General features: G+C 41.9%; 1 long non-coding RNA gene and 1 pseudogene across 1 annotated transcript; one reads left to right on the top strand and one right to left on the bottom strand.

Moving 5' to 3' along the window:
* The first annotated feature begins 15,900 nt into the window (after positions 1 to 15,900).
* LOC143485757 (uncharacterized) lies at positions 15,901 to 22,115 on the top strand (annotated as a pseudogene).
* Positions 22,116 to 24,094: 1,979 nt separating this feature from the next.
* Positions 24,095 to 25,617, bottom strand: LOC143485532 (uncharacterized). The gene is made up of 4 exons (XR_013122902.1): positions 25,469 to 25,617; positions 25,292 to 25,385; positions 24,930 to 25,124; positions 24,095 to 24,819 (listed from the first exon to the last, which is right to left on the bottom strand). It is a non-coding gene; the product is annotated as an uncharacterized LOC143485532 (long non-coding RNA).
* Between the last annotated feature and the right edge of the window lie 2,289 nt (positions 25,618 to 27,906).

Here is a 27,906-nt window from a genome sequence, read left to right as displayed (position 1 = left end):
ACCTGAACCAGGAGAGTGCTTGACCTCTTATGCCAATGAGTGTCTCCAGCCTAGTAAGTAGAATATTATGGTCAATGGTGTCAAAAGCAGCACTGAGGTCTAGCAGTATGAGAAAAGAAATGTGTCCTTTATCAGAGGATATTAAGAGATCATTCAATGCTTTAGTCAGTGCCGTTTCAGTGCTGTGATGAGCTCTACATCCAGACTGAAATAACTAAGACATGTTCTGTCTGTAAGAAGGAAGAGAGTTGAGAAGAAACTACTTTCTCTAAAATTTTGGATATGAATGACAGATTAGAAATTGGCCTATAGTTGGACAGTTCCTGGGGGTTAAGACCAGGTTTTTTAATTAGCGGCTTGATGACCGCAAGTTTAAATGAACTGGGCACATAGCCCAGGCTCAGAGAATAGTTTATTATAGTAAGCAACGGTTCTACATTGCTATGCAGTAATTCTTTAAGTAGATGGGTTGGTACAGCATCTACCAAGGGTTTAGCAGATTTCACCAGTGAAATAAGCTCCTCGCGACCAATTGGGGAGAAGGACTCTAACAGGGCATAGGAGCTGACCAGACAGCTGTGAAGGTGCATTGGCATGTTGACAGGCTCTGAGATAGCACTACTAATTTTTTCCCTAATTTTTATCAATCTTATCATTAAAGAACTTCATAAAATTGTTATTGCTACACTCTAGTGGAATTAGAGAATTGATTTGTTCGTGACTCCTCGTAAGGCTGGAAACAGTTTTAAAAAGGAGTCCTGAATTGTTTTTATGTTTTTCTATTGATGCCGATAAGTATAAGGACTTTGCTGTATGGAGGGCATACTTATCAGTTTACCATCAAGACTTCCAGAATTTGCAGTGGCATGTGTTTGCTCGCCATCAAGTGTCTCAACATGGATGACGTGTTGTTGTATGACAACTCTTGTGTACAAAGCAAACACCGTACCTATAATAATAGAAATAATGTGACAATGCATACTGTTTCTTTATTTATGCATTTTTCAGGCTATTCAAAGCTTTGCAAGTAGTAGTTGTAGTAATAGTATTATTTCTGACACTTGAATTAATTGTACAATTCAAAATTTGAAACATACGGTACAACCCAACATTGCTAAGTTATAATGGTGCATATTAAATACTGTGTTCAGCGCCAAAACTACTCATCTGCTGTTTAACTCTGAGCCAATGAAATGCACTGAATCCCTTCAAAACGCAATCGACCAGTGAACTGCAGACCGAAGCAGTGATGACGTCTGAAGCATTGCTTCAGCTCTCCGTTCAGGAAGAGTGACCCAAGCTCCGAAGCATCGGTATCGTTTGCCTATCACTACCTAGGTGAAATCCAAGTGGGATTAAACGCACATGGGAGCAAGTGAAGATGAAATATAAAAACATAGTCTAAGTGGTATGACTTGAACACAACTACCTAATGTTCTTACTTTTATCAAGCTATGTTTGCCCTTCAGTTGATTATGGTTTTGTAGCATGGGTATTGCAGGTGGGGCACAAGCAATTGGAAGAAATGAACCGTTTTAAGCCTGACGTTTTTAACGCCTGTTTTGCATAAGCCCCGGATGTTTAAAATATCTGCGTAACAGTTTAAACAGTACAAAAGGGCAGTCGAGGTGTGTACAAAATGGACAAATTTGTTACATGGACAAAAGATGGTGATTCCTCGCCAATAGAGAAACAGAAGACAGACAGGCCAAATCAATCAAAAAGAAGGTATGATGAAGCATATCTTGCTTTTGGATTCACTGTAGCTGAGGTGGGGGATGAGGAGCGACCCATGTGTGTTCTGTGTCTTAGACAGCTAGCAGCAGACAGTATGAGGCCTAACAAATTGCGCAGACACTTGGAGACCTCGCACCCAGCTCATGTTGATAAGCCCATACATTTTTTCCAACGAAAACTCACAGAATACCGTCAGCAGGAAAAGCGGATGGTGGCAGCTGCGTCAAATATGATCCCTATGTGCTTTACTTTTGTGTGCATTGAAAGTGGAGTATACACTGCTCTGAAATTGACAGTCTTTATAAGGACAATCAACTTTGTGATTTACTTTTAAGTGAGTGCTCCACAGATGAGCAAGATATTCAGTTTCAGTGCAGGGTTCTAGAAATTCAAACGACAAACAGCGAAACTTAATTTGAGAGTCTAAAGTTTGTGGTCGATCCACACCATACCTGTCAAGTGTCCCGTTTTGGCCGGGACAGTCCCGTATTTTACCGCTCTGTCCCGGCGTCGTCCCGTATTTTTATTTTCCCGTATTTGTCCCGTATTTTCAGTTTTCAATTTTAATTTTTTTAAAGCATTCATGTGCCGCTCCAAACAGAATTCTGTCACTAGCCTCGCGAGAACTGCCACCCAGACTACTGCAGATGACAGTTCTCGCGAGGCTAGTGACAGAATTCTGTTTGGAGCGACACATGAATGCTCGCCGGTTTAGTGTCGACAGTGGGAGCAAACCTGGAACAACAAATCAGAGATGGATTTAACGAGAGAAGGCAGTCCTGCCTAAAAAGCTAAGCGTACGTGTGAGTACCTTGACGAATGGGACAGGGAATTTACTTTCCTAAAGTGGAGCATGAAGGGGCATAGCTACTCATTCTGTAAGATATGTAGCTGTGATTTTAGTGCCTCTCATGGGGGAAGGAACGATGTCCGTCAGCATGAACAATCTGCCAAGCACAAACGCGAGATGTCCCCATTTGTAGCTAGAAATACGACTAGAAAATTATTTTTTTTATTCATTTGTAGTTCAAAACATATTTGGGGTGTTTTTTCTTCACTTTTTGCCACTCCAAAGATGTTTTCGTTTCTCCTACAGCCTCGATTGCAGCTATATGCAAATAACTGATTATGCAAATTAGGCGATGACGTCATATACGAGAAATGTCCCGTATTTTTAAATACAAAACTTGACAGGTATGATCCACACTCGTGGTATGAAAGCGGGACAAATGGCTATGAAGTGCATTGAGAGACTTGAATGTACACATACAATCCTGATACAAGCAAGAAATGGGCTCAGTTCTTGCGTAAGTCCCATGTTTTAGCCTATAATGTTTAAAAAGCTGTGGTTTCTTCTCACAGATGGCAGGGCAGTACTTGCATTTCCAAAGCATTTTAATATGCCTTTAAACAAAAACAAATGAGGTTAAAGTTAAAAGTGGGCATTCAAATCATTTGAATTTTTACACTACTATTGCAAAACGTTATGTAGAAAAGTAGAGTAGAGAGAGCTACACAAAAATCACAATTGTCTGAAATTTACACACATTCAAATGTACCCGCTTTAAACTAGAAACGTTTCAGCAGTTTCTAATACATGAACAGAGAAAATAACTCACCTCATTCAAGCAGAAATGGTATCCACCTTTATTGCAGGTAAATGTCCTTTAAAAGCGTCCAAAAACTTTACAAAACATGAAAATGCAGGCGTGTAATGTCCAAGAAGCATACAAAGCGCAAAAACGATAAATTTCTCTAAATTCACCAACGGACAAGCCCAGACTTGTTTTGAGATTTAAGCGGTAAAATGTCTGCCTGATCCAACCCTCGGCCAATCGCAATGTAAAGCGCACATTTACTCGGTAAGGCCTGATGTAAAACTTGATAGTTTAAGTCTGTTAAACTTACATAAATGAGCACACCCAGTGATTGCCTCATACACTCTTCATATATTCAAACTGTTTTAAGTAATGGAATAAAACTGATCTTTACAAGTGGTATTTACTCAAACTGTTTGCATAGAATGAACTTTCTGGTTACCAGTGTACAAACGGGCACTCACAAAAGCACGCTCAGCATACTTAGCCTCACTGACAGTGGCGCAAAAAGGGGGTATGCAGCGTATGCGACGCATAGGGGCGCTGCACTAGAGGGGGCGCCAAATCAATGCCAGAAAATTATTTGCCGAGTGGGTGGGGGTGGAGTGCGGGGGGCGCCGATAGTATGTTTGCATACACCTCAGAAAGTATGTAGTTGCAACCCTGCTCACTGATATAGAAGTCTAGGATTGTTTTTATTTTTCTCTAACACCACACGTATCATATTTGATACATGAGTTTTTGAGAGCCCTATATCATTAGCGTGATAACTTTTTTCCTTTAAAACCTGATGTATGTAATTTGATACTTGTCTTTTGCCCTCTGGTGGCTAATCTGTGTACTGTAATCTGTTAATTTCCGACATCCAAAATGGCCGTTGTCAAAAATTGACTCACCTGTGAGTTTGACTCGACATTTTTACCAATTTTGGAAGGTTAAGGTAAGAAAAACATTCAAACAGTTGCTTTTACTTCAATATGAATATTTAGTGGATTTATACAATTTATAATTATTTAATATTTCATAATTTATTTTATTGTAAAAGTGTGTTGAAATTGTGTGTATCAAATTATATACATCCGTTATAAAAGGTAATTTATCTGTAAATCATGATTTTATTGCATTTCATGCATTATGCACAATAATCTGTTGTGTATTTTTTAGATGGAAAAAAGGCATAGTGTCGAGGATGACCTGAAGATGATTTTAGATGGCAATTCAAGTGACCTGGAGCAGTTAGGGGAAGATGATGATGATGAGGAATGAATTCCTACTGCAATGTGTACAGAGGGAAATTCAGATAGTAGTGATGAAGAAGACTTGCAAGATGAAAGTGTTAACCAGACAAGTGGAGAAGTTGAGGACCAGACACCAATACAGGACACAACAAGAAATCAGACCACTATCGTCTCCAGAAGCAGGAGGAACACCACCACCTCGCAAAAGGCCAACCTCAAGTGTGCCCCCTGATGTGAGAAAGGATGGTATTGGCCATTTCCCAACATATGAAACCCGACAGAGATGCAAGCACTGCACAGGCAATCACTTCTCCCATGTTTACTGTTGTAAATGTATGGTCCATCTTTGCTTGAACAAGGACTCGCTTACCACAATGCAAAGTAAAGATGCTGTGAACCAAACTAACTGAAAGATTACTCCTCCAGCCTACCAGTTCCATTTATGTTTTTGTCTTTGCTGAACTTGGCTCAAACCCACAAGTTATTTCAGGATTTTTTGGCGATCCCAATGTTTTTTAGGGTCTTTTGGAGATACTAATTGTTATTTTCTAAGTTTGAAATTAGCTGAGTAAAACTTTAAAGAAAACTCAGAGTGTAAAGGGTAAAACAGAATGATGTTATGTATGTTTTTGTTCATAACGCTGTGAGCAATAATTTGCAAGAAAGGTCTGGATGTATCAAATATGATACAAAACAAAACTCATATATGCTATGGGTTATTTATTTTTTTATATGTATTTGATAAATGGTCAAATAAACACTCCAGTTTAAAAAATTTTGAATTTTCTGGCAATTTTTTGGATGGTTAGGCTTTACAGGGTTAATACTATTTCTAAACTTACAAAAAATCAAGCAGGCGCAGAACCTCAGATTCCAGTAAACCTCACTAGCAATGTATTTATAGATTTCTTTGATAATAACATAAAGAATATTAGACAAAATATAAAACCTTTCATTAGCAATACAACTGGTATGTCATCTGGTTTGGTTGATATTGATTTAAATTATATACTGGGAGAAAAACTTGATGCTTTTCATCCACTCCCACAATCAGAATTAGAGAAAATAATTTCTTCCTTAAATTGTACTACCTGCACACTAGACTCGGTTCCCTCAAAGTTATTAAAAGAGGTATTACCAGCTGTTACTGAACCTCTTCTAACTATAGTTAACTCATCCATTACAACATTACAATAGGTCACATGCCCAAATCATGTAAATTAGCAGTTATTAAACCTCTGATCAAGAAACCAAATCTTGATCCGACTGTGCTATCTAATTATAGACCCATTTCGAACACATCATTTCTTATCTAAGATCATAGAAAAAGCTGTTGCCCAGCAATTATGCCTATATCTGCATAGGAATCACATATTTGAAAAGTTCCAATCTGGCTTTAGGCCCCATCACAGTACTGAAACAGCATTAGTAAAAGTAACAAATGATCTCCTCCTTGCTTCAGATCAAGGCTATGTATCACTGTTAGTGCTTCTTGATCTTAGTGCAGCTTTTGACACAATTGATCATAGGATCTTGCTAAAGCAGTTAGAACGCTGGGTTGGAGTCTCAGGCACAGCCCTTTCATGGTTTAACTCTAACTTTACAAATCGCCATCAGTTTGTAGAGCTCAATAATATTCCATCCAAACGTACAAAAGTTAAATATGGGGTCCCGCAAGGCTCCATTTTAGGACCACTATTATTTACATTATATATGCTACCATTGGGCACAGTTATAAACAAACATGGTGTCAATTTTCACTGCTATGCAGATGACACTCAACTTTACATATCAGCCAAACCTGATGACAAACTCAGTTTAAGAAAAAGAGACCTGTGTAAGAGAAATGAAATGCTGGATGTCTCTAAACTTCCTCCAACTTAATGAGGACAAAACAGAAGTTCTCCTCCTGGGCCCTAATGCCTCAAGACAGAAAATTCCAGATCTAATGCTTAATCTCGCAGACTACCCCATTACACCTGGCACAGTAGCCAAAAACCTAGGCGTCATACTCTACTCCAACCTTTTGGAATTATCATTTGATAAATACATAGATAATACTACTAGAATAGCTTTTCTACATCTCCGCAACATTGCCAAGTTAAGAAATCCATTATCACTGGATGATGCAGAAAAATTGGTACATGCCTTTGTTAGCTCTAGATTAGACTACTGTAACTCACTACTGTCAGAATGTTCAAATAGGAATCTAAATAAACTTCAAATAGTTCAAAATGCCGCAGCTAGAGTTCTGACCAGAACTAAAAAATTTCAGCATATTAGACCAGTCCTATCAGCCCAGCATTGGCTCCCAGTTAAATTCCGTATTGATTTTAAAATTTTATTATTAACTTATAAAGCACTGCATAGGCTTGCTCCTGAATACCTCCAGGAACTTATTTCCTACTATGAACCCCCACGTCCACTAAGATCACAGGGTGCTGGTCTTTTATTAGTTCCACAAATTAATAAGGTAACAGCAGGGGGAAGAGCCTTTTCTTGTAAGGCCCCCCAGCTTTGGAATAATCTTCCTAAATGCGTCCGGGACTCCGACACAGTCACAATCTTTAAGTCTAGGGTGAAAACCAACCTATTTGGTTTAGCGTTTGATAATTAATATTCCCCTTTAGATAAAGGTACAGATCCAGGGGTTCATAGACGAAGGGTTTTATGGTAGACTGGGGCGGTGGTGCTGTCATCCTGTCACTGCTCGTGGTCACTCAAGTTTGTTGACAGTGCAGTGGATGGATGCCATTGTCTCAGAATGCCCCCAAGCCTATGTTACCTTCTGGTTCTGCCTTTTTTAGCTAGGCTGTAATAATTTAACTTAATGCCGGAGTTGCTGCCACACTCCAGAAATGTTTATAATTTCATCTGTCCTGTATATGTCTCCGTACAGCGCTAGTTCTCCCTGTTTTATTTTCTCCACATGGCTGCCCGCCTGCTCGTGGAAAAATGAGACGAGGAGAGACAAGCGATCCATCCTGTGCCAGCCACCTACTGCCTGACCGGATAAGCCTACACCATGATGGACATTATTACAACTTTTTCTTTTCTTTATTTCTTTGTCTAAATTGTTGTTGTTGTCATGGTGACCGGTGTCGGCCAGAGGAGGATGGGTTCCCCCCTGAGTCTTGGTTCCTCTCAAGGTTTCTTCCTCATGCAAAAAAACTAGGGAGTTTTTCCTTGCCACTGTCGCCCTTGGCTTGATCACTGGGGGCTAGGACTCGGCACTTGTAAAGCTGCTTTGTGACAACAACTGTTGTAAAAAGCGCTATATAAATAAATTTTGATTGATCTATTGATTGATTTAAATCAATCTTCTCCAATGTTCAATAGTTTATAGTAAGACTTCCATTATGTTGTGCTAAAAGAAAATATGAAATTTATTATTCTGGCACCTGAGTGCGTAGCGGGGCACACATCACCAGATAGCTAAACACTCGAGCAAACTTGAATAAAGCATCAAACTTCAGTGATGATGGAGCATGAAGTAATGTCCGTTTAATAAAGCTGAGTACTTCTATACAGAGAGTTGCTTAAGTGTGAAACTGAAATAAAATACACACAGTAAGTAATAGTAAGTAATAGCCTAGATGAATAAATCTACTTACAAACAAAGCTTCTTTAGGGGGTTACACAGGAAGATGAAGTTGGATACACAAGAGGACTTGACACATGCGGCTCTCTTACTAGGTTGAAAGAAAATGCCGTTCTGAGCATGCAACCAAATCATGTGACTCAACAACCAATGAGAGAATTAACATCCAAATAACAAGTATTAAAAAGTGGTCAGCAGAGGGTGCTATAATACAAAAAATCAAATTAAAGCATGTACCATAACACTCCCCGTCTGGCATTAGATACAATGCCACTATTGAAGACTAACAACCTAAGAGTCTAAGTGGTGCTTAGGAGACAGGAGCAACACCACCTCAGTGATGGGGCGAAGGAAAATCTTGAAAGCGCCTTCTCTGGACACCTTGAGCTCCAGCTTCCTGACATTGCCATCGCTGTCAGGGAAGGTTTTTGTGACCAAAGCCATAGGCCACTGGTTTCTGTGCACTTGAGTATCACGAAGAAGTACTACGTCTCCCTCCTTTATGTTGGGATGACTCTTCTGCCACTTGGAACGACCTTGTAGTGTAGCGAGATACTCGCGCTTCCATCTATCCCAAAATATGTTGGCCAAGTGTTGGACTCTTCTCCACTGCTGGCGATGAAGGTCTGCGTCAACAAAGCACCCAGGAGGTGGGGTAGAACTACAGACTTTCTGAGTAAGAATCATTGTTGGAGTCAGGAGGGATGGAGCACTTGCATCTGTTGAGATAGACGTTAAAGGCCTGTTGTTTATTATCGCCGATACTTCTGCCATGAAAGTAGACAGAACTTCATGGGTAAGATGAGAAGTTTGGACTTGGGACAGCATAGAATCCAGAATCCCCCGGGAGATCCCAATCATTCTCTCCCACACTCCACCCATGTGAGAGGAATGGGGAGGATTAAAAATCCATGTACAACCTTCTTTGCTGAGGAACTTGGAAACATTAGGCTCTCCGCCGTCTTGTATGAGTACTTCTAGCTCTTTACAGGCCCCCTTGAAATTTGTGCCACAGTCCGAGCGGATCAGTTTCACGGGACCTCTGATGGCAAGAAATCGGCGTAGAGCATTTATGAAGCTCAATGTATCCATGGCCTCTATGAGCTCTAAATGAACAGCACGCACACTGAGGCATGTAAAGATAACTGCCCATCTTTTGCTGTTTGCAGCACCTCCACGTGTTCGTCGAGTGGAGACACTCCAAGGACCGAATACATCAACACCTACATTGGTGAAGGGCGGCTCTGTACTCAGGCGGTCTGAGGGAAGGTCAGACATTTTTTGCTCAGCTGTCCTACCTCGGAGCTTCTTGCATGGGACACAATTGTACAGCTGTTTTGCAATGCATCTCTTGGCCCCAACAATCCAAATCCCAGCTGATCTTAAGGCTCCCTCTGTGAACACCCGTCCTTGATGTTTCACTCTTTCATGGTAGTAGCGGATGAGCAGAGTACCAATGTGACTGCAACCAGGAATGATGAGAGGGTGTTTCTCCTCTTCAGAGAGAGACGATTGATGCAGCCTGCCTCCAACTCTCAAAAGACCATCACCATCGAGGACAGGATCCAGCTTTCTTAGTGGACTACTGTTCGGGATTTCTCTCCCTTGCTTCAGACAAGCTACCTCAGTGCAGTACACTTCACCTTGGATGCACCTTATGATAACCTGTTTTGCTTTTGACAGGCTGGCCGGAGAGTGGGCTTTCAAACACTGATGCCAACCTCTACATTCTGCGTTCTGTTTTGTAGTCGTGGTTTTTATGGTTTCAACTATGTGAATTAGAGTGGCAATGGCATTTAAGAGAGACTTCCATGTAGAGCTCCTTTCAAATCGCTGAGAGCCCAGGTTTGAGTCGCTGCACACCGTGAGCTGAGATCGAACTTCCACATCCAAATCTGCGTTAACAAGCTCATAGTCTGCTTTTGCAGAATCGTCTTCTGTGGAAAGTAGAAGGAATTTTGGCCCAGTGAGCCAGTTGGTTTTTGAGAGTGATGCTGCAGGTATTGACCTGGTTGCTACGTCTGCTGGATTCTGGGTTGTGGGTACATATCGCCATTGTTCAGGGCTTGAGAACCTTCTAATGCGTTCCACTCTGTTACTGACATACACATAGAACCTGCGGGCCACATTATGAATGTACCCAAGCACAACTTTGCTGTCTGTATAAAATCTTGTGTCATCCAACTTGACATTCAGCTCTCTAGACACTAGCTCTGCAATCTCTACTGCTAGGACAGCAGCTCCTAGCTCTAGTCGTGGGACAGTATGAACTGACAGAGGAGCAAGCTTGGCTTTCCCCATAATGAACCCCACATGGTTAATGCCATTGTCATCTACTACCTTCAAGTAGGCTACTGCAGCAATTGCCCTCACTGAAGCATCTGAAAAAACGTGCAGCTCCACACGCTGAGCATTGGCTACAGAGGTGCTTGTATAGCAACGTGGAGTCTCAAAGTGGTCAAGTTCTTGTAGTGATCCCCTCCAAGTCATCCACTCTTTTTCCCTTTCAGGTGGCAGGGGCTCGTCCCAGTCGACAGTATTGTGGGTGAGTTCTCTCAGCAGGAACTTTCCTTGTATTGAGATTGGTGCCACCAGTCCAAGTGGATCGAACAAACTATTCACCGTGGTGAGCACACCTCTGCGTGTGTATGGCTTTGTGGTGATCGCGACCTGGAAGGTGAACGTGTCCTTTGTCAGGTCCCAGTTTAAACCCAGACTGCGCTGCACAGGGGGAGAGTCGACATCCAAATCAAGATTCTTCAAGTCCTTGGCATACTCAGAGGATGGAAAGGCTTGCATGACTGCCAGAGAGTTTGAAGCTATCTTATGGAGGTGTAAATTAGACATAGCCAGCATATTGCGCGCAGCATTAAGCAGGCTGACTGCTTCATGTACAGACGGCCGAGAAAAAAGTCCATCATCTACATAAACCTCCTTGTGAATGAGCTCCTTAGCTGCATGACCGTACTCATCTTCTCCATGCAGAGCAGCACGTCTGAGGCCATAAATCGCTACTGCTGGTGAGGGTCGGTTGCCAAACACATGCACCCTCATACGGTATTCCACAACTTCATCTGTCGGGTCATTGTTCCTGAACCAAAGGAATCGGAGGAAGTTTCGATGGTCTTCCCTCACTATAAAGCTGTGAAACATCTGTTCCACATCCACAGTGACAGCAATTTGTTCACGACGAAATCGCATTAGAACACCCAACAAACTGTTGTTCAGGTCTGGTCCAGTTAGCAAAACATCATTGAGAGACACTCCTAGATGCTGAGCACTAGAGTCAAACACGACCCGGATTTGACCTGGTTTGTGGGGATGATACACTCCGAATATGGGGAGGTACCAACATTCTTCGCCCTTTGTAAGAGGTGGAGCCAGCTCTGCATGATCTTGATCAAATATCCGCTGCATGAAGTCAAAGAAGTGCTGCTTCATCTCAGTCTTTCTTTCGAGAGTGTGACAAAGAGATTGGAACCGGCTTAAAGCTTGCTCTCTGTTGTTAGGCAGATGTGTTCTTGATGTGCGGAAGGGCAGTGGGGCTACCCAGTTATTCCCTTCATCAATGAACATTTCCTTATTCATGAGCTCCATGAACTGTTTGTCCTCAACAGATAAAGCAACCTTGTTATCATGCTCCGTGTGAAGAAAAATCGTGTTGCCTAAGGACTCGTCCTCAGTACGTGGAGCTGGATGAAAGGCCAACTGTAAGCTCTGTCCATCATGTGAACAACAAGACCTCTCAGTAAGCTTCTCCTTCAGAATGAGATGATTTGGGCAAGGTGTGAAGTAAGAGTGGCGCCCATTCTTTAGAACCTGAGTTCGAAACACTCTTGTTTCTTTAGGTTTATGAGCTGACCCTAGACAGGCCTCGCCTATTATGACCCAGCCAAGATCCAAGCGTTGCGCATATGGTGCATGGTTGGGGCCATTGCGCTGATTTCTTACTTTGTGGACCTGTAAGACATCACGCCCGAGGAGTAGGAGTATCTGAGCTTCTGGGTCAAGCGGAGGGATGTACTTTGCAATGGAGTAAAGGTGAGTATGATGCTTTGCTACCTCTGGAGTAGGTATCTCGGTCCTGTCTTGAGGGATATAGTTGCACTCAATAAGTGTTGGTAGATTAATACTGAGACTACAATCCAAAGGTTGCGCAACAAAGCCTGGAGCTCTCCTTCCAGACATCTCTGTGAGACCAGCACAAGTGCGGAGAGTGTAGAGTGCCTCTGTGCCCTGAAGGCCAAAAAGGTTAAAGAATTCTGACCTAGCGAGTGACCGGTTGCTCTGGTCATCAAGAACAGCGTAAAGCTTTACTGACCTCTCAGGTTGTCCCTTGGGGTGCACCCTGATTAGGCAGATTTTGGAACAGGAACGTGGGCTGTTATTTTCTCCACAAACTTCTGTACAATTGGAGTTCACAGTGGGAGATGCAGCACTCTTCTCCTCCCCGCCATCCTCTATCTCCGGGGCCTGGCTACGCCATGGAGCTGGTCCAGGGTGAAGAGCTGCTATGTGTTTGACACTGTTGCACCCTTTGCACTGAACTGTAATCTTACAATCTTTGGCAGCATGTTCACTGGAGGCGCAACATCTAAAACATATGCCAGCTTCTTTAAGAAATGCCTTGCGTTCTTCAATGCTTTTTGCTCTAAAGCCTCGACAGTGTTTAAGAGGGTGTGGCTTTTTATGTAGGGGACACTGCTTACTAATATCTGACCTAGCACTAGAGGTCCCTGTTGAGCTGCTTTCAGACATAGAAGAGATCTCTGCTGCGTGTGAGGAGATGAAGTTTTTTGTACTACCCATCCTTTTCACAGCATTATTCACCTGCATTATTGTAGCACCTGAAGAAGATAGAGAGAAACTTGGGTCATTGCGGATGTAGGCCTCTCTGCAGATGAAGTTGGCAAAATATGCAAATGGTGGAAAATGCACATTGTATTGTAGTTTATAATGACTCCCTTGAGCGATCCATTTCTCTTGGAGGCCAAATGGCAACTTCTCCACTATGGGTTTTAGGCCTCTGGCTGTGTCAAGGTAAGTCAGTCCAGGTAGGATGCCTTCATTCCTTGCTGATACTATCTCCTGTAGCAGGTCGCCAAGTTCTCTAAGTTTATGAGGATCTTTGTTGCTTATTTTCTGAAACCTTTCCAATCTGTCAAAGAGCACCTTCTCCATCATCTCAGGTGACCCATAACACTCCTGAAGTCGCATCCATGCCATTCTTAGACCTAAAGTTGGGTCATTGATGTGAACAGCTCGAATCCTCTTCACATGTTCTGATGACTTTGGGCCCAACCACTTAATTAGCAAATCAAGCTCCTCACTGCTGGAAAGTCCTGTTCCTTTAATGGAGTTTAAGAAACTCGACTTCCATGTCCAGTAGCTTTCAGGCAGATCATCATATTTGGTAAGACCAGAAGTGAGCAATTCACGTTTAGCAAGAAATCTAGCAACTTCACTAAACCCCTCAAAGCTGACTGAAGAGGCTTGTGGAGCTTGTTCGTGGTATGTGGTGTAGAGTGGCTGATGCGACCATCCAGGGTGCGAAGCATGAAGGTTAGCATTAGGGTGTGTGTCAGATACCCTGCTCATTGAGGTCTGTGGTCTAGTTACATTAATGCCATCTTTGGTCAAGTTGGAAGTGGCACTATTGAATGTAACAGGATTACAATGCTGAGGTCGACAGTATCCTGAGTCTATAGCTACTGGATCAGAAGCTGTTTTAGAATGAGACTCAACATACTCGTTGGTTCTTTCTTGTGGAGACTGAGTTGGAAGAGCTATGCTTGGTGCTCTGCTGCTTCTCTTTGACTCTGCTACTGAAGATTCAAGAGCTTCAGCCTCAGCTTCAGCAACTGCAATTTCTTTTTCTAGCTTCAGGGTAGCAAAAGCAGCCTCCATCTTAGCTTTCTCTAATAATAGCTCATTTTCCCTCTGAACAAAGGCTGAACTGGCTCGTGCAGCTGACACTTTAGCCTTTGCTTTAGCTACAGCTAGGCTAGTAGAGGACTTGCTGGAACGTGAGCTAGAGATGCTAGCTACTGACCTTGTAACAAGTGTCTGATCTGGTGGCTGATCTTTCTGCTGTGCCTCTTGTGTGGTAGTATCCATCTGGAGCTTTTAAGTGTTCAGTGTAGCACAACTGAAACGGAGCTTAACAGTCCTTCGCTTTTCCACAAGGGAATCTTCTGTGTAGAACCCACTGTGGTGCTGTTTTTTCACTATTCTGGCACCTGAGTGCGTAGCGGGGCACACATCACCAGATAGCTAAACACTCGAGCAAACTTGAATAAAGCATCAAACTTCAGTGATGATGGAGCATGAAGTAATGTCCGTTTAATAAAGCTGAGTACTTCTATACAGAGAGTTGCTTAAGTGTGAAACTGAAATAAAATACACACAGTAAGTAATAGTAAGTAATAGCCTAGATGAATAAATCTACTTACAAACAAAGCTTCTTTAGGGGGTTACACAGGAAGATGAAGTTGGATACACAAGAGGACTTGACACATGCGGCTCTCTTACTAGGTTGAAAGAAAATGCCGTTCTGAGCATGCAACCAAATCATGTGACTCAACAACCAATGAGAGAATTAACATCCAAATAACAAGTATTATAAAGTGGTCAGCAGAGGGTGCTATAATACAAAAAATCAAATTAAAGCATGTACCATAACATTTATAATATAAATGTACAACAAAACATTAAAATGAGAAGAAAAAAAATATTACCCTTTTGTAATTTCAGAACCTCATGTTCAAAACGGAACAAAAAAGTCCCTGGTGTCTTCACCCTTCCTCCAGTCCTCCAAAATTTGTTGAACCCTGTCTACATCTATGTGAATGGGAGCTGCTTCCTACACTATATTATTTGTATTATATAGTATTGTGAGTGGGCTTTGTAAACTGTACCAAGGTGAAAATGTTAAATAAAATGCTGATCATAAAAAAAAAAGACCTGACGAGTAGGGACAGTTACAATATGTATAATGACAACAATTTAATAAATATGCAAAAAATGAAATAAAATAAATAAATAAATAATAATAAAAAATTTATATATAAAATAAAATTAAAAAATTTAAAAAAGAGGAAAGAGAGAGGAAAAATTGCTACTACGGTCCGTGTACTTCACGGCCAACAGATTTTCGTTTAGGAATCAGAAAGCGAAAGATGGAAAACGCCTTCTTTCCCGTCTCTCGTTTCAAAATTATAAAACATAAAACGGAAAACGAGCCATTTCTCGATTTTTGTTTTCTGATTAAAATAAAAAAATGGATTTAAAAAATCCGGCGTGGAAATCTGATTTCTCATTTTGTGGTGAGTTTTTAATTTTTTTTGTATCTTGACCCGGAAATGATCGAACTCTCGCGGGACACACAGACATTGGCAGTACGTTTGATTTGATTCAGAGTCATGATTCACACATACATCTAAGAAGACATGTCTTTGCAGGAATATGCAGATTTTATTGCAGAAAGCAGAATAAATGGCAAGTGCTGTAGGGATATCGCATCACTGTTATGGTGCATTTCCACTAGGGCCTGCTTGGCGTGGTACGGTTCGATACGAGTCAATTCGCAACGGAACGGTACGGTCGCGTTGTGTTTCCATTACAATGGTGGACCACCACAATGTGGGTGGAGTCGCTGTTGGCGCGCGGGTTGTAGTGTCGTGACATCATTTGTATGCGACCACAACACCGTACAACAATGGACGAGATGGCGTTGGAAGGACTCGTGTACCTTGTGCTAGGGTTATGGCTTTTATTCCGGAAACGTGCAAATGAAGCGAGCAAGAGAAGGTTTCAGTTAGCGAGACGCACAACACAAGAAAAGGAGCGGAGACTTCTTGTGACCATACAGCAGTATCAGGCCGAGGACGACAGGAGAGGGAGAAAAAGACATAGGCTGGTAAGCTAAGCTAACACTAGTTGACATCGGTCTTTCTACCCGAAATAAATGTGTAAAGTGTGTAAAGCTAACGCAGTAAAAATTCAGTGTGTGTGCGTTTCAGATGGCTTTGTTGTTGGCTAATAGCCGTCGCAAACGCTCAGTGTGGACATTCCAACGAGCGTCTCAGTGGCGGGACGTTATTGTTCCTGAGTTCACATGCACACAGTGGCTACAGTACTTCAGGATGTCCCGAGACGCGTTTGACTCACTCAGCATCAAATTGCGTCCAGCCCTGGAGCGACAAGACACAACTTTGAGAGTGTGTGACTGTACACAAAAGAGTGGCAATAGCACTGTGGAAGCTTGCTACAGGCTCGGAGTACAGAAGCATAGGCCATCTGTTTGGAGTCAGCACTACAACTGCGTGCAGGTGTGTGCAGGATTTCTGTGCTGCAGCAGAGGCACTACTGGTACCTGAGCAGATTCGTTATCCAGACGAACGGCGATTCAGGGATATGGCAGAGTACATACAGACTAGATGGGGACTCCCACATTGTGTGGGTGCTATTGATGGCTCCCACATACCCATCATTGCCCCACGACTGTGTCACACCGACTACTTCAACCGCAAAGGCTGGCACTCAATAATCCTCCAAGGTGTAGTCGACGGAAAGGGCCTCTTCTGGAATGTAATGGCTGGAATGCCTGGGAGTATGCATGATGCTCGAGTGCTGAGACTGTCCATGCTGTGGGAGTTGGCCACCCGGGGAAATCTATTTCCAGCAGGTGTTAGAGTGTGATGGTAGAGATGCTCGCAATGCACTGATGCAATATATCTGTCATAACAGTTAAATTGTTGCCCTTGCCTGTTTCATGTACACAAAGGAATAAAGCTGTGATTGTCAAACTCATTATCTGCTGCGGATTGTTAAGACAATGAACACACCCTGCATAAAAAGCGTCAGTCATACAATCAAATGAAATCAAACTTTATTAAGAAATATATAAATGTAGATATTTACAAAATATGTAAATATAGTAGGAAAAAAGTTTTAAAAAGTGCAAAAAAGCAAATTACCCAAATAAAACTAAAAATGTTTTCACTGGTGTCTGTCTCGCAATGTTTTTACAAGTTCACCAAACACCCCGAGGAAAGCCCGGTTGAATGAAGCATTTTCAGCTAACTCCGCTCTCGGCTTCTTGTTCACGGGCCTCGCGAGAATCACGGAGCAGCAGCTGGATGTGCTCCTCACGCTGCTCATGCATCTGTTCGTGCATCCGCACATCCTGCGCCTGCATCTCCAGGAGATGTGCACAGATATCTAGGTCAGTCTGGGTCCTTTTTCGCTTGCCTAGACAAAAAAAGGGTAATGGGAGTTGATTAGTAAAACTGAAATGCACTCGGTACTCATGCTACTCCGGTGCTTCACATGTTTTTTTTGTGCTCCTCACCTGTATTGGGCCACCGGACAGGCGTTTGAGATCCAGACGGTGTAGAGACTGCTGGTTATGTGTATGATGCGGGGGAGGCGGGAGGTTCCAAAGGGGTGCTCGCCTCGTCAGTGGAAGGGGAATCTTGAACGTAAAAATAACAAATATTAAACACAAGCATTCCCGTGAAAGCAACCACAATATAGCGTAACTGCACAAAATGTGTAGCACGTCATCGCTGCTCATGCTTTGTTAATGGCTACAGCTAACTAGCAACTAGCTAGGCTCCACGCTATGGCTAAGAGCTAGCTATTGTACAGTAGTGACTGTGGTGGTAACATTAACTACAAACACAGCTCTAAATTCCTGCGTTTACAATAGATGCGTTCGTATTATGTTCATATTACATCTTTTACGAGCCTAGTAGTAAAACTGAAATCACAATACACTCACCATTCTCCGTGGCCTCCAGCACCGACATCGCCGTGTCCAGCACGTTTTCTCTGCTGTTGCTGGCTGGCCGGTGACCGTATATGGCATCCATCTGCTGGAACCACTTCCAATCTTTGCGATTTGCTCCGCTGCGTCCATTGTGGTCCTTCACCGCCCGGTAGTCACTTTTGAGCTTTTTAAGCTTGGACCGACACTGCATAACGGACTGCTGGTAGCCATGAGTGGCCATTAGCGCGGAAACCTCACTAAAAACTTTTACGTTTCTAGTGGCCCCGTCCAGTTCGCCCTGGATTTTTTGATCGCCTATTATTTGCAGAAAGGTCTGTACCTCGGTGTTCGACCAGGGAACATTCTTGTGGTCCTCCATTCTTCTCTCCTCGGGTTTTAAAAATGGCTGAGGAGTCGATAGTGGATAGCGGAGGAGTCGCTCTCCTGTGACGCAACCTGTGACGACACTCCCTGGCCAATCAGTGTCATGCTGTTCCTCCACGTCACAGAACTGTACCGCTTCGGAACGGTTAGAACCTCGAGCGAGTCGGTACGAAAAAAGTACCCGAAGGGGCCGGCTCACTGGGAACTGGTACTAATGCAAACACTCTCAAACCGTCGCGAATCGAACCGTACCGCGCCAAGTAGGCCCTAGTGGAAATGCGCCATTATGCACCCACTTTGGAACAAGACAGGGTTTTTCTGAGAGGAATGTGCGGAGATGGTGTGCTGAGCAGGGGCTGCTCACACAATTCTGTTCAGACAGCCAGCTTGAAGTGGAAGTCGCTTAAGGTATTGCTGAGGTAAGCTTTTCATTGTTATATTTTTTATGATGAATGTTTTTTTGTGAAATATGCAATGGCTACATTAATATAGCTAAAAAGCTGACTACAAGCTAATGGAAGCCAGACACGCTACAATTTGCAGATTTAATTGAGGGGCCCATTTCATTCCACTGTTAGCCCTGCGAGACGACCTGTCCAGGCTGTAACCCACCTCTCACCCTCTGGCAGGGTGATAAGCTCCAGCTGCCAGAGGGTGAGGGTGAGAGTCTCCCACGTTGAACTGGATACGTGGATAAAAATGTATGGAAGGACTATACACATAATTTATCCAAATAATATATTTTGCTAGTCACATTATTATCATGATAAGTATTAACAGTCTTGCTTCTCCACACATTCCACTGGAAATGTAAAGTCATTTTTACCAGTACACTTCCCTATTTAGTGCCTCTATGGATAAACTGTCAGCTTCTGTGCTGAAACCTTTTTATAAGTCACTATGTTGGAGATTGCAAACATAACAAGCTTCTCATTTTTTTCTCCAAGCATGTAGTGACCTGTGGAGTCTCTCCCCCCACCCCCCGCCTCCTCTAGACTGGATCATCTTTTGGTTGAAAAATGATGACTGGATATCTTTCTGCAAAAGGCAATAAAGCTTCTGAAGGCAGAGTGGGCAAAGTGTTGAGAAGTATTTATCAACCTTATCATGCGGCAAGACAGCAGGTAATGTTAAATACCAGTTTTCCAGTAGAGCACTGGTGTTGAGAATCTAATCTTGCAAATATATTGAGCGTTTATTGTTTTATTTTAGGGTGCCCGAAATCTGAACCCCATACCCTACAATGCAGAATACATGGGTCATAAGCTCCACCTAGATCAAAATCAAAAATTTGTTTGGAGTGAATGTTTGGAGTGACCCATGTCATGGCTATTGATGGTTTCAGCAAGAAGATTGTCGGTCATTCCATCATGTCGGTAAAAAACAACGATCATTTACGAGGATGTGTACAGGTAAAATAACCTGACTAGTGCTACTAGTATTCATTTATCCCTCAGTCTGTTATTGTTCTGTCCAGTTTTAACTAAATACTGTTTTTATTGTTACTTTAACCCTTATATGGTCCAAGGGTCTGTGGGACCCATTTTTAAAAAATCAGCTTAAAAAAATTCTACAATTTTTTTTTTTTCAAACTGAGATTCATTGGTCCTTGGCTCATTTTCTGTGAGCAACATAAATCAGAAAATATTTTCAATGACCACCCCCCCGTACCCCCCCCTTCACATTTGTATTACATACAGGGTCCAGGGTCCACTGGGCCCTGGGCTAGTCAAAGTGGGCAATCAACATTGGGTTGGGTAGTTGATAGTCGTCTGTATGACTTTAAAGGATATACAAACAAAGGACAGAGGAGTTTGGCATGCAAAGGTGAGCAACCATCAACACTTTTGATGGTTGTCACATCAGGGGTTGATTGCATATTGTCAGACAGCAGACGAAGAATCTCTATAGAGACAAAGGGGTGAGATCTGAAAGAAGCATCTTTTCTCTCAGCCCTCATTATCCCTCCCTCCTCTCTGGACCTGTGTGTGTGTGTGTGTGTGTGTGTGTGTGTGTGTGTGTGTGTGTGTGTGTGTGTGTGAGTGTGTGTTTCATCCAATCATGGGGACATGATGCTATAAATGCTAAAAATGCTAAAAATGCTATAAAAGATGGCAAAGCGATTCTCAGTTCAGACTGCCTTACAGCTGCTATTGGAAGAGACAGAGGATTTTGATGGTGATTCAGAAGAAGAAATTTCAGGATCACATTTCTGAAATATCAGTCTGATAGTGATAATGAAAAGGAGGATGAGCAGCAGCCAGCTCCGTTAGCACCAGCCCGTCAGCAGCTAGCCATAGGACCAGCCTGTCAGCCAGCATGATTTATGATTCATTTCCTTATTGTGTTACATTTTAATAAAAAAGTAACTAATAAATAAATGAGAGCAAACTAATTTAACATATGTATTGTTTATTTTACTTGCAATTGGGCTAAATCTGCTGATTATTTTAACAAAAAATGCAATGGGTCCCCCACGCCCAGCTGGACCCCAAGAAGGTAGACCACGCCCGGATCTCATCAGGGTTAAGAGTAGCTGGGATGCTTGTTATATTTAAAGGGTTTAAGTTTGCGTGTTTTATTTTCAGATCTGCTCTGCTTTCCTGTGGGATCAGGTCAGAGTTGACTGTGGGAAGGAGTTTTACTTGTTCATCCAGGAAAGGCTGGCAGAATACAGATACAACTGTCAGAGGCAGCCCTACATTCAGACATCTTCTACAAGGGTAACAATATTTAAATACTTACGTTTTTTAATTAACTTTCTTTTGTAAACTAGTGTATTTCAGATGTGAACAAGCCTAATCATGCTGTTTTAAAATATGCACAGAACCATGTGATTGAGAGAATGTGGTCAGAGGTAAATGCCTGAGTCAACTATCCTCTGAAGACAGCTTTGCTACAGCTGGTGGACATGGAGGAACTGGCCATGGAGGACAGCACATCCAAGTACTGTGTGTCAAACTTGACATGCCAGATAGCCAGGATTGGTATCACTAATTTTATAGGGGCATGGAATGCACACAGGATCCCAGGTAGGATTCATTCCTTTTTACTGGTTCTGTTACAAGAATATTTTGTTAACGAAGCAATTTAAATTTAGTTTACCACTCTATAGTAAATTTCCTTATGACTTGCATTTACAAATGTGTAGCTTATTTGCATATCTGTATATTCACTACTGACTGAAATTTTCAATAGATGGGGTAGTTTCAATTTATAAAATACCTCGATTTGTCCTGAATTATCTGGATATCTTGCTATTTTGTGTAGATTTCCTTATTATTGAGTATATCTAAATCTGGTCAATGAACACACAATCACCCCTTTGAAGGAACACTAAAGTAATAAGATAAATTCATGAATAGATTTCTAAATGGTATGAATTTGTTATAGTTATGTTCACTTTACTATAACAAGTAAATTTTAACTCATTCATTTGTAAACCCTTAAAACACACTTGTGTGTCATGCAGGAAAATGAATACCAAATGAGCTAGCTAAAGGGGGGTGTCCTGCAAAAATTCCTGAGGACCTTCTGCCTAATGGTGCAGCTGCAGCTGACCTGTATCAGCCGGAGTTGGGATCAGCCTTGAAGAGAGATTCCGTTTTTGGACTGGAGCCTTTTCCCTCCAAAGAAGCAACAGTGGACTGAAACGGAGTTTGGTTATCATTTTGACTTGTTTTCACTGTACCAACATGTGGTTCATCATAACTATGGACCCTTTAAAGATGCTGTTAGGTTTCTTATTGACATCACCAGACGTTGTGTGTGATCCATTAGTGGCATTCAATGAAGAAATGAGTACACTTCTCCATAAAAAAAATTTATTGCAGAGAAAACTACAAGCTGTTTCAAATTATAACAGTTCAAATAATTGCTTGAAACAATCTTGTTTCTGATTGTTGGCAATAAAGAAGAACTTGCAATTCTCAAATTCTTTTTTAAAATTCTACTTTTGTGTAACACCCAAGCTTGTATATCATTTAAACAATGTAACATAACAATGTAACATTAATAATTACATAATGAAGTGGTAAACCGCAGTTACCAACTGCTATTCCACTCCCAAACCATGTTATAAACATCAAACTGGGCTTGAAACCTAAGGACAACCAAGTAAACAATATTGTGATTATAGAGAAAACCACCCATCAAACAGGATGAGGAGCGCGTTACTGATAAGCTGCAGAGGCTGCAGGTTAATATATATGCCAACACCACCCAAGCTGATTTTATAAAAGGTTCATTTGTAGGAAAACATGGTCAACTAGAGATGTGCATTTCCTGAAGGAAATACATAGTGCTTGAAAAGAGATGCAAGTCTGTGTGTGTGTGTGTGCATGTAGTGTATATGGTGTATATGCTCCATCTGCCCCATCTACTCCATCTGCTCTATCTGCCCCATTTGCCCCTCTGTCCCATACGGCCCTCTGCTCTATCTGCCCCATCTGCCCCTCTGCTCCATCTGCCCCCTTTGCCCCATCCGCCCCTCTGCCCCATCTGCTCTATCTGCCCCATTTGCCTCTCACCCTCATCTGCCCCTCTGCTCCATCTGCTCTATCTGCCCCATTTGCCCCTCACCCTCATCTCCCCCTCTGCTACATCTGCCCCTCTTCTCCATCTGCCCCATCTGCCCCTCTGCTCCATCTGCCCCTTCTGGCCCATCAGCCCCTCTGCTCCATCTACCTCTCTGCTCCATCTACCCCCCTGCTCCATCTGCTCTATCTGCCCCATTTGCCCCTCACCCTCATCTCCCCCTCTGCTACATCTGCCCCTCTTCTCCATCTGCCCCATCTGCCCCTCTGCTCCATCTGCCCCTTCTGGCCCATCAGCCCCTCTGCTCCATCTACCTCTCTGCTCCATCTACCCCCCTGCTCCATCTACCCCTCTGCTCCATCTACCCCTCTGCTCCATCTGCCCCTCTGCTCCAGCTGACCCTCTGCTCCTTCTGTATGTATGTATGTGTGTGTGTGTGTGTGTGACTGTGTGTAGTGGATATGAGAGAGATGCAGGTGTGTGCGCGTGCGTGTGTGGGGGAGGGGGAGAGACATTGAAAAATAACTGACACTCTGTCTCTGCCACTGAGTGGAGAAGCCTTGTTTTATGTGATTTGCACCCTCCGAACAAACGGTCGTAGTTCGGGACCCATTTAACCTATCGTTTCACCGAAGAGATTGTGTGAGAGAGGACCCCTTGCTGATGATTTTGATATATTTTTGTGTGGTTTGACCCTAAAATGACTGATTTATGACAAGTTAAATATACACAAAAATCTCAACAAAGCTGATTCTGATTCTCATACATTTATATGGGGGCCAATGGGGTAGTTTTCTGTGTCTGGTGCCAAACAAATGCTCATAACTCTAAAACGAATTGATCAAATGATTAGATATCTCGGCGTGCCAGAAAGGACAAGTTTCTCTCCCATTTAAAATTTAAATGGAGCTTCTAGGTCAAGGTGAAAGGATTTTACAGCAGTTTATCCAAAAACGTTTTGATCATTTTTTATGCCAGCTCACACTCTAACTGGCAGTGATGATTTGAAATTCTGAACATTCCACCATTCATTTTAATAGGGCCATTTTTCATTTTTAAACTCAATTCTATTAAAATCTATAACTCTAATCGACTCTAAAAACGGATAGCACACCACACAGAGCCAAGACCTTCAAAACGCAGTTCGAACGGAGTCTGTACGTTAAGCGGTTCGGGCCGCATTAATTGCAGAAATTTGGAGAAAAGTGTGAAGGAAATATTGATTATATTCATGTGTGATTCATGTTAATCATGTCCATGCAGACACTATAGCATGGTCTGTGTGAAAAGTACTGCTTAGTAATTAACTGTAACCATATTGAAGATGTTTTTTTCTGTAAGACTGAAGTTTTCTGTGCAGCAGCAGAGTTGGTGATAATATTGCTTATCCGTTTCTAAGCACCCAAGGTTGAATCACAGGGAAACTGATAACTGCTCCTGGGAAGCAGGCGTCCTTAGTTTTTTCTACACACACTTTGACTATAAGAATCTGGACTGAGAGAGACAGTTCAGAGTTACTGCATGAAGCGTACGCTTCACATCATACTTTTATACTTTTATATTTTGTAACTCTCTTGCTATCAAATAAATACTGCTTAATATATTATAAGACCTCGAATTCTGTGCCATCAATTCCACCACAAAAGGAATAACAATATAGGGCTTTTCAAGCCCTATAATTAAGTTGGTGTGATGTTGGCTCTGCACACTCTTCAGCTTTGCAGTGACAAATGCCCGTTTCTATTCAAACAATTGTACATGAATTCCACATTTATATGTCTTTGAGGAGAGAGAGAACAGCATGGAGACCCTTAACCTGGTGTACTCTACGATCAAAATCTTCAGCTCTGCATTTCAGACGGTGATCTGCAGTTAACAGCCACTGCTCCACACATGTTCGGCATCCAACTAGAGACTCACAGCATGTGGAAAACATGGGTTCCTCCACTAGACCTACAAGGTTTAAAAAAGAAATTGATGCAGAAAAATATGTGCCAGTTACTTTAAATGTAAAATAAGAAAATTAAACACTATTTATATTTGCTGAAATATGTAACGCATACCTTTGCAAACGAGGCAGGCAAAGGCATTTTACAGAATGCAGGTGGGCATCAGTCACTGCTTTGCATGTGTTCTTTGCAAGCTCAGGCAGCTGGTTTATTGCTGAGGTGATATCTTGGAGGCTCTGAGCAGCTTGCTTTAGTTGGGCAATTTGACCAGTGACCCCTAGTATGCTCATACTGTCGTTGGCCCTTCGACTTAAATGTAGAATGACGGAAAATAGTGAAATCACCAAATGTATGAATAATTTTCTTATATCTGCCTATGAGGCCTTCAGGTTTTCTTTTAAAAAATATTTGCCAGGTAAACTTACTTATACTGTTTGCCCTTGTTTAGAGAATGAGTTTGACTTTACATACATTACCTTGCTTTAGCTGTTCTTCCATTCTGGAACTCCACAAAGTTATCCTCAGAGATTGCATAGATTTTTCTGGAGTTCTGTTTCCAGTAATGGGAACCTTAGGAGAAGACAATGTATGTTCTATATTTAATAACTTTAATGGTAAAATGTAAGAAGCAAGTTTTTGATCACTTAGCTTACTTCTTGTCCGAGTCCACTATTTCATTTCCTTGGCTGTCTGTCAGGGTAATCACCTCCTCACAGCCCAAGGCATCCTTCACCTTCTGTGTTATTCCTTCCACATTTGCTTCAGCTTCCAAAAAGCGAATGATGACTGTTTTGGAAGTGCTGAGCTTATCATTTACTATTGTGGCAATATGGATAGACCTGTGGAGGAATTAGATCATTAAAAAATATGGATGTAGAGAGATTTTACTAGTTACTGGCTCTGGAAATATTGCAGTGTTTGCATCATCTGTAATGTACAGGCTACTGCAAGTAACCTGTTTAATTTGGAAAAATAATTAAATTATTAAGTGCTAATTATTCACAGATTTTGTTATTTAGAACATAAACATCTGCACAAAATGATATTAGAAACATTCAATTCTAAATCATATTTCAATGTACTTTAAGTGCTTAAACGTACCACAAAGTTACTTTTAGCTAACATTAGCATTAACTGGATCACATGCCATTAAGCTAACCAAGGCTCCATAAAGCTAAAATAAATATTCTTATATGTAAATATATCAGTTACAAGTTGAACAGTTACGGCACCTGAAAAATCCTGCATATCTTGTCCACAGACATGTCATCTTCCTTAAGTGTAACACGTCTGCTTTCTCGAAAAAGGATATAACTGCCCATTGCCATCCCACCTATATCCAAAATACACCTGACAACGATGGAAACTGCAGCACGCCTTCTACTGGCATGAAACTGTCAAATGTTTCATGACAAATGTTTCAGAAGTGCCGTGAGTTCAATCATTTCCGGGTCAAGATGCATATAAAATAATAAAAACTCACCACAAAATGAGAAATCAGATTTCCACGCCGGAATTTTAAAATCCATTTTTTAATTTTAATCAGAAAAAAAATATCAGGAAATGGCTCGTTTTCCGTTTTATGTTTTATAACTTTGAAACGAAAATCCGTTGGCCGCGAAGTACACGGACCTACTACCTTAACAGATGTGATTTAATCGGGGTTTACTAAACCAATATGATCCAGAAATTTCTGCCACTTCTTGAAATACTGATCAGGCATCCCTGTCAGTCTGAAAGAGAGTCTTTCATAGGAAGCCACTCTATTTAATAACTCGTACCATTCATTTAAGGTGGGAGCCTGAGGTGACTTCCAATGTCTCAATAGTAGCCTCCTGCCTACCATAAGAGCTGTCTGGATCCAGTCACAGTCATGGTTTGTCAAGTGGTTCAGAGGGCTTGGGTCTCCCAGAACTTATAGGCTGGGCAGATAAGGATACTGTACCCCTACTATAGTTTCGATGGTAGCATGGATCTGCAGCCATAAATCCTGAATTACAGAGCAATTCCAGAGACAATGAATTAATGTGCTGTCCATGGAACACCTCCAGCAAGCTGGGCAGCCTTTCAAGTTTGCTCTAAATAACTTACTGGGCGTCCAATAAAAACGATTGATAATTTTAAACTGTACCAGCTGAGTTCTAAGTTCTCTGGACATCTTTTTTGATTTCCTTAGGATATTTAACCAATCTTTATCAGTGAATGTAACATTCAAATCTTTTTCCAATGCTGATTTTAATAAAGAGGGTTTGAGATACTTCTGTAACAAAACATAGTAATACCTAGATGCTTCACGGCCAAGTCCGAGTAAATTAAAAGAGATGCTTTTGATCATTTGCTTGTGGGAAACATGTACCAGCCCCAAACACATGTAAACATAGACTGCGAATTTGGAGATACCGCCAGTTCTGGTTAAGGGGCAGTCCATATTCATGCCGAAGACTCTCAAATGATTTTAAAGAATCCCCTTCATATAGGTCCCCAATAGAGGTGTGCCAAAAAATCGATTCATATATTAAAAATCGATTCTCATTTACTACGATTCAGAATCGATTTTAAATGTCCCAAAATCGATTCTAAGTCGTGGTGAAGTCTCGCATTACGTAATTACAAAATTACGCGAGACTTTACGCAGCAGGTTCTGGGACACACTCATGCGCGGAAAAGGTTCAAAACAGATGGAGGAAAGAGATATTCAACCTGTCCCGTCTTCATTTAAGGCAAAAATATGGGTTCATTTTGGTTTTTACCGAATGCCGGGGAAGACCGAACTGGACACAATGTAGCTTGTGTGCAAGGCTTGTGTAACGCGGTGAGCACGGGAGCGTTAATATAGAAAAGGGTGAGAAATAATATAGAGAAGGGTAGACCCGAGTGAAATAATATAGAGAAGGGTGGACCCGAGTGAAATAATATAGAGAAGGGTGGACCCAAGTGCCTGATCGCAAGATCAAGACGTTTGACACTCGTCACATGTATTAGCGAGAGGGAAACGCGCACAGCGACCCAGAACGAACGAACAAACAAAACAACGCAGGAGACTCAACGCGCAAAAGAATATAAACCAAAACCGTGAGGGCACGGAGTAAAT

The sequence above is a fragment of the Brachyhypopomus gauderio genome, unplaced genomic scaffold (genome assembly GCF_052324685.1).
Source record: "Brachyhypopomus gauderio isolate BG-103 unplaced genomic scaffold, BGAUD_0.2 sc37, whole genome shotgun sequence".
NCBI lineage: Eukaryota > Metazoa > Chordata > Actinopteri > Gymnotiformes > Hypopomidae > Brachyhypopomus > Brachyhypopomus gauderio.
This window is presented reverse-complemented; position numbering and strand designations above follow the sequence as displayed.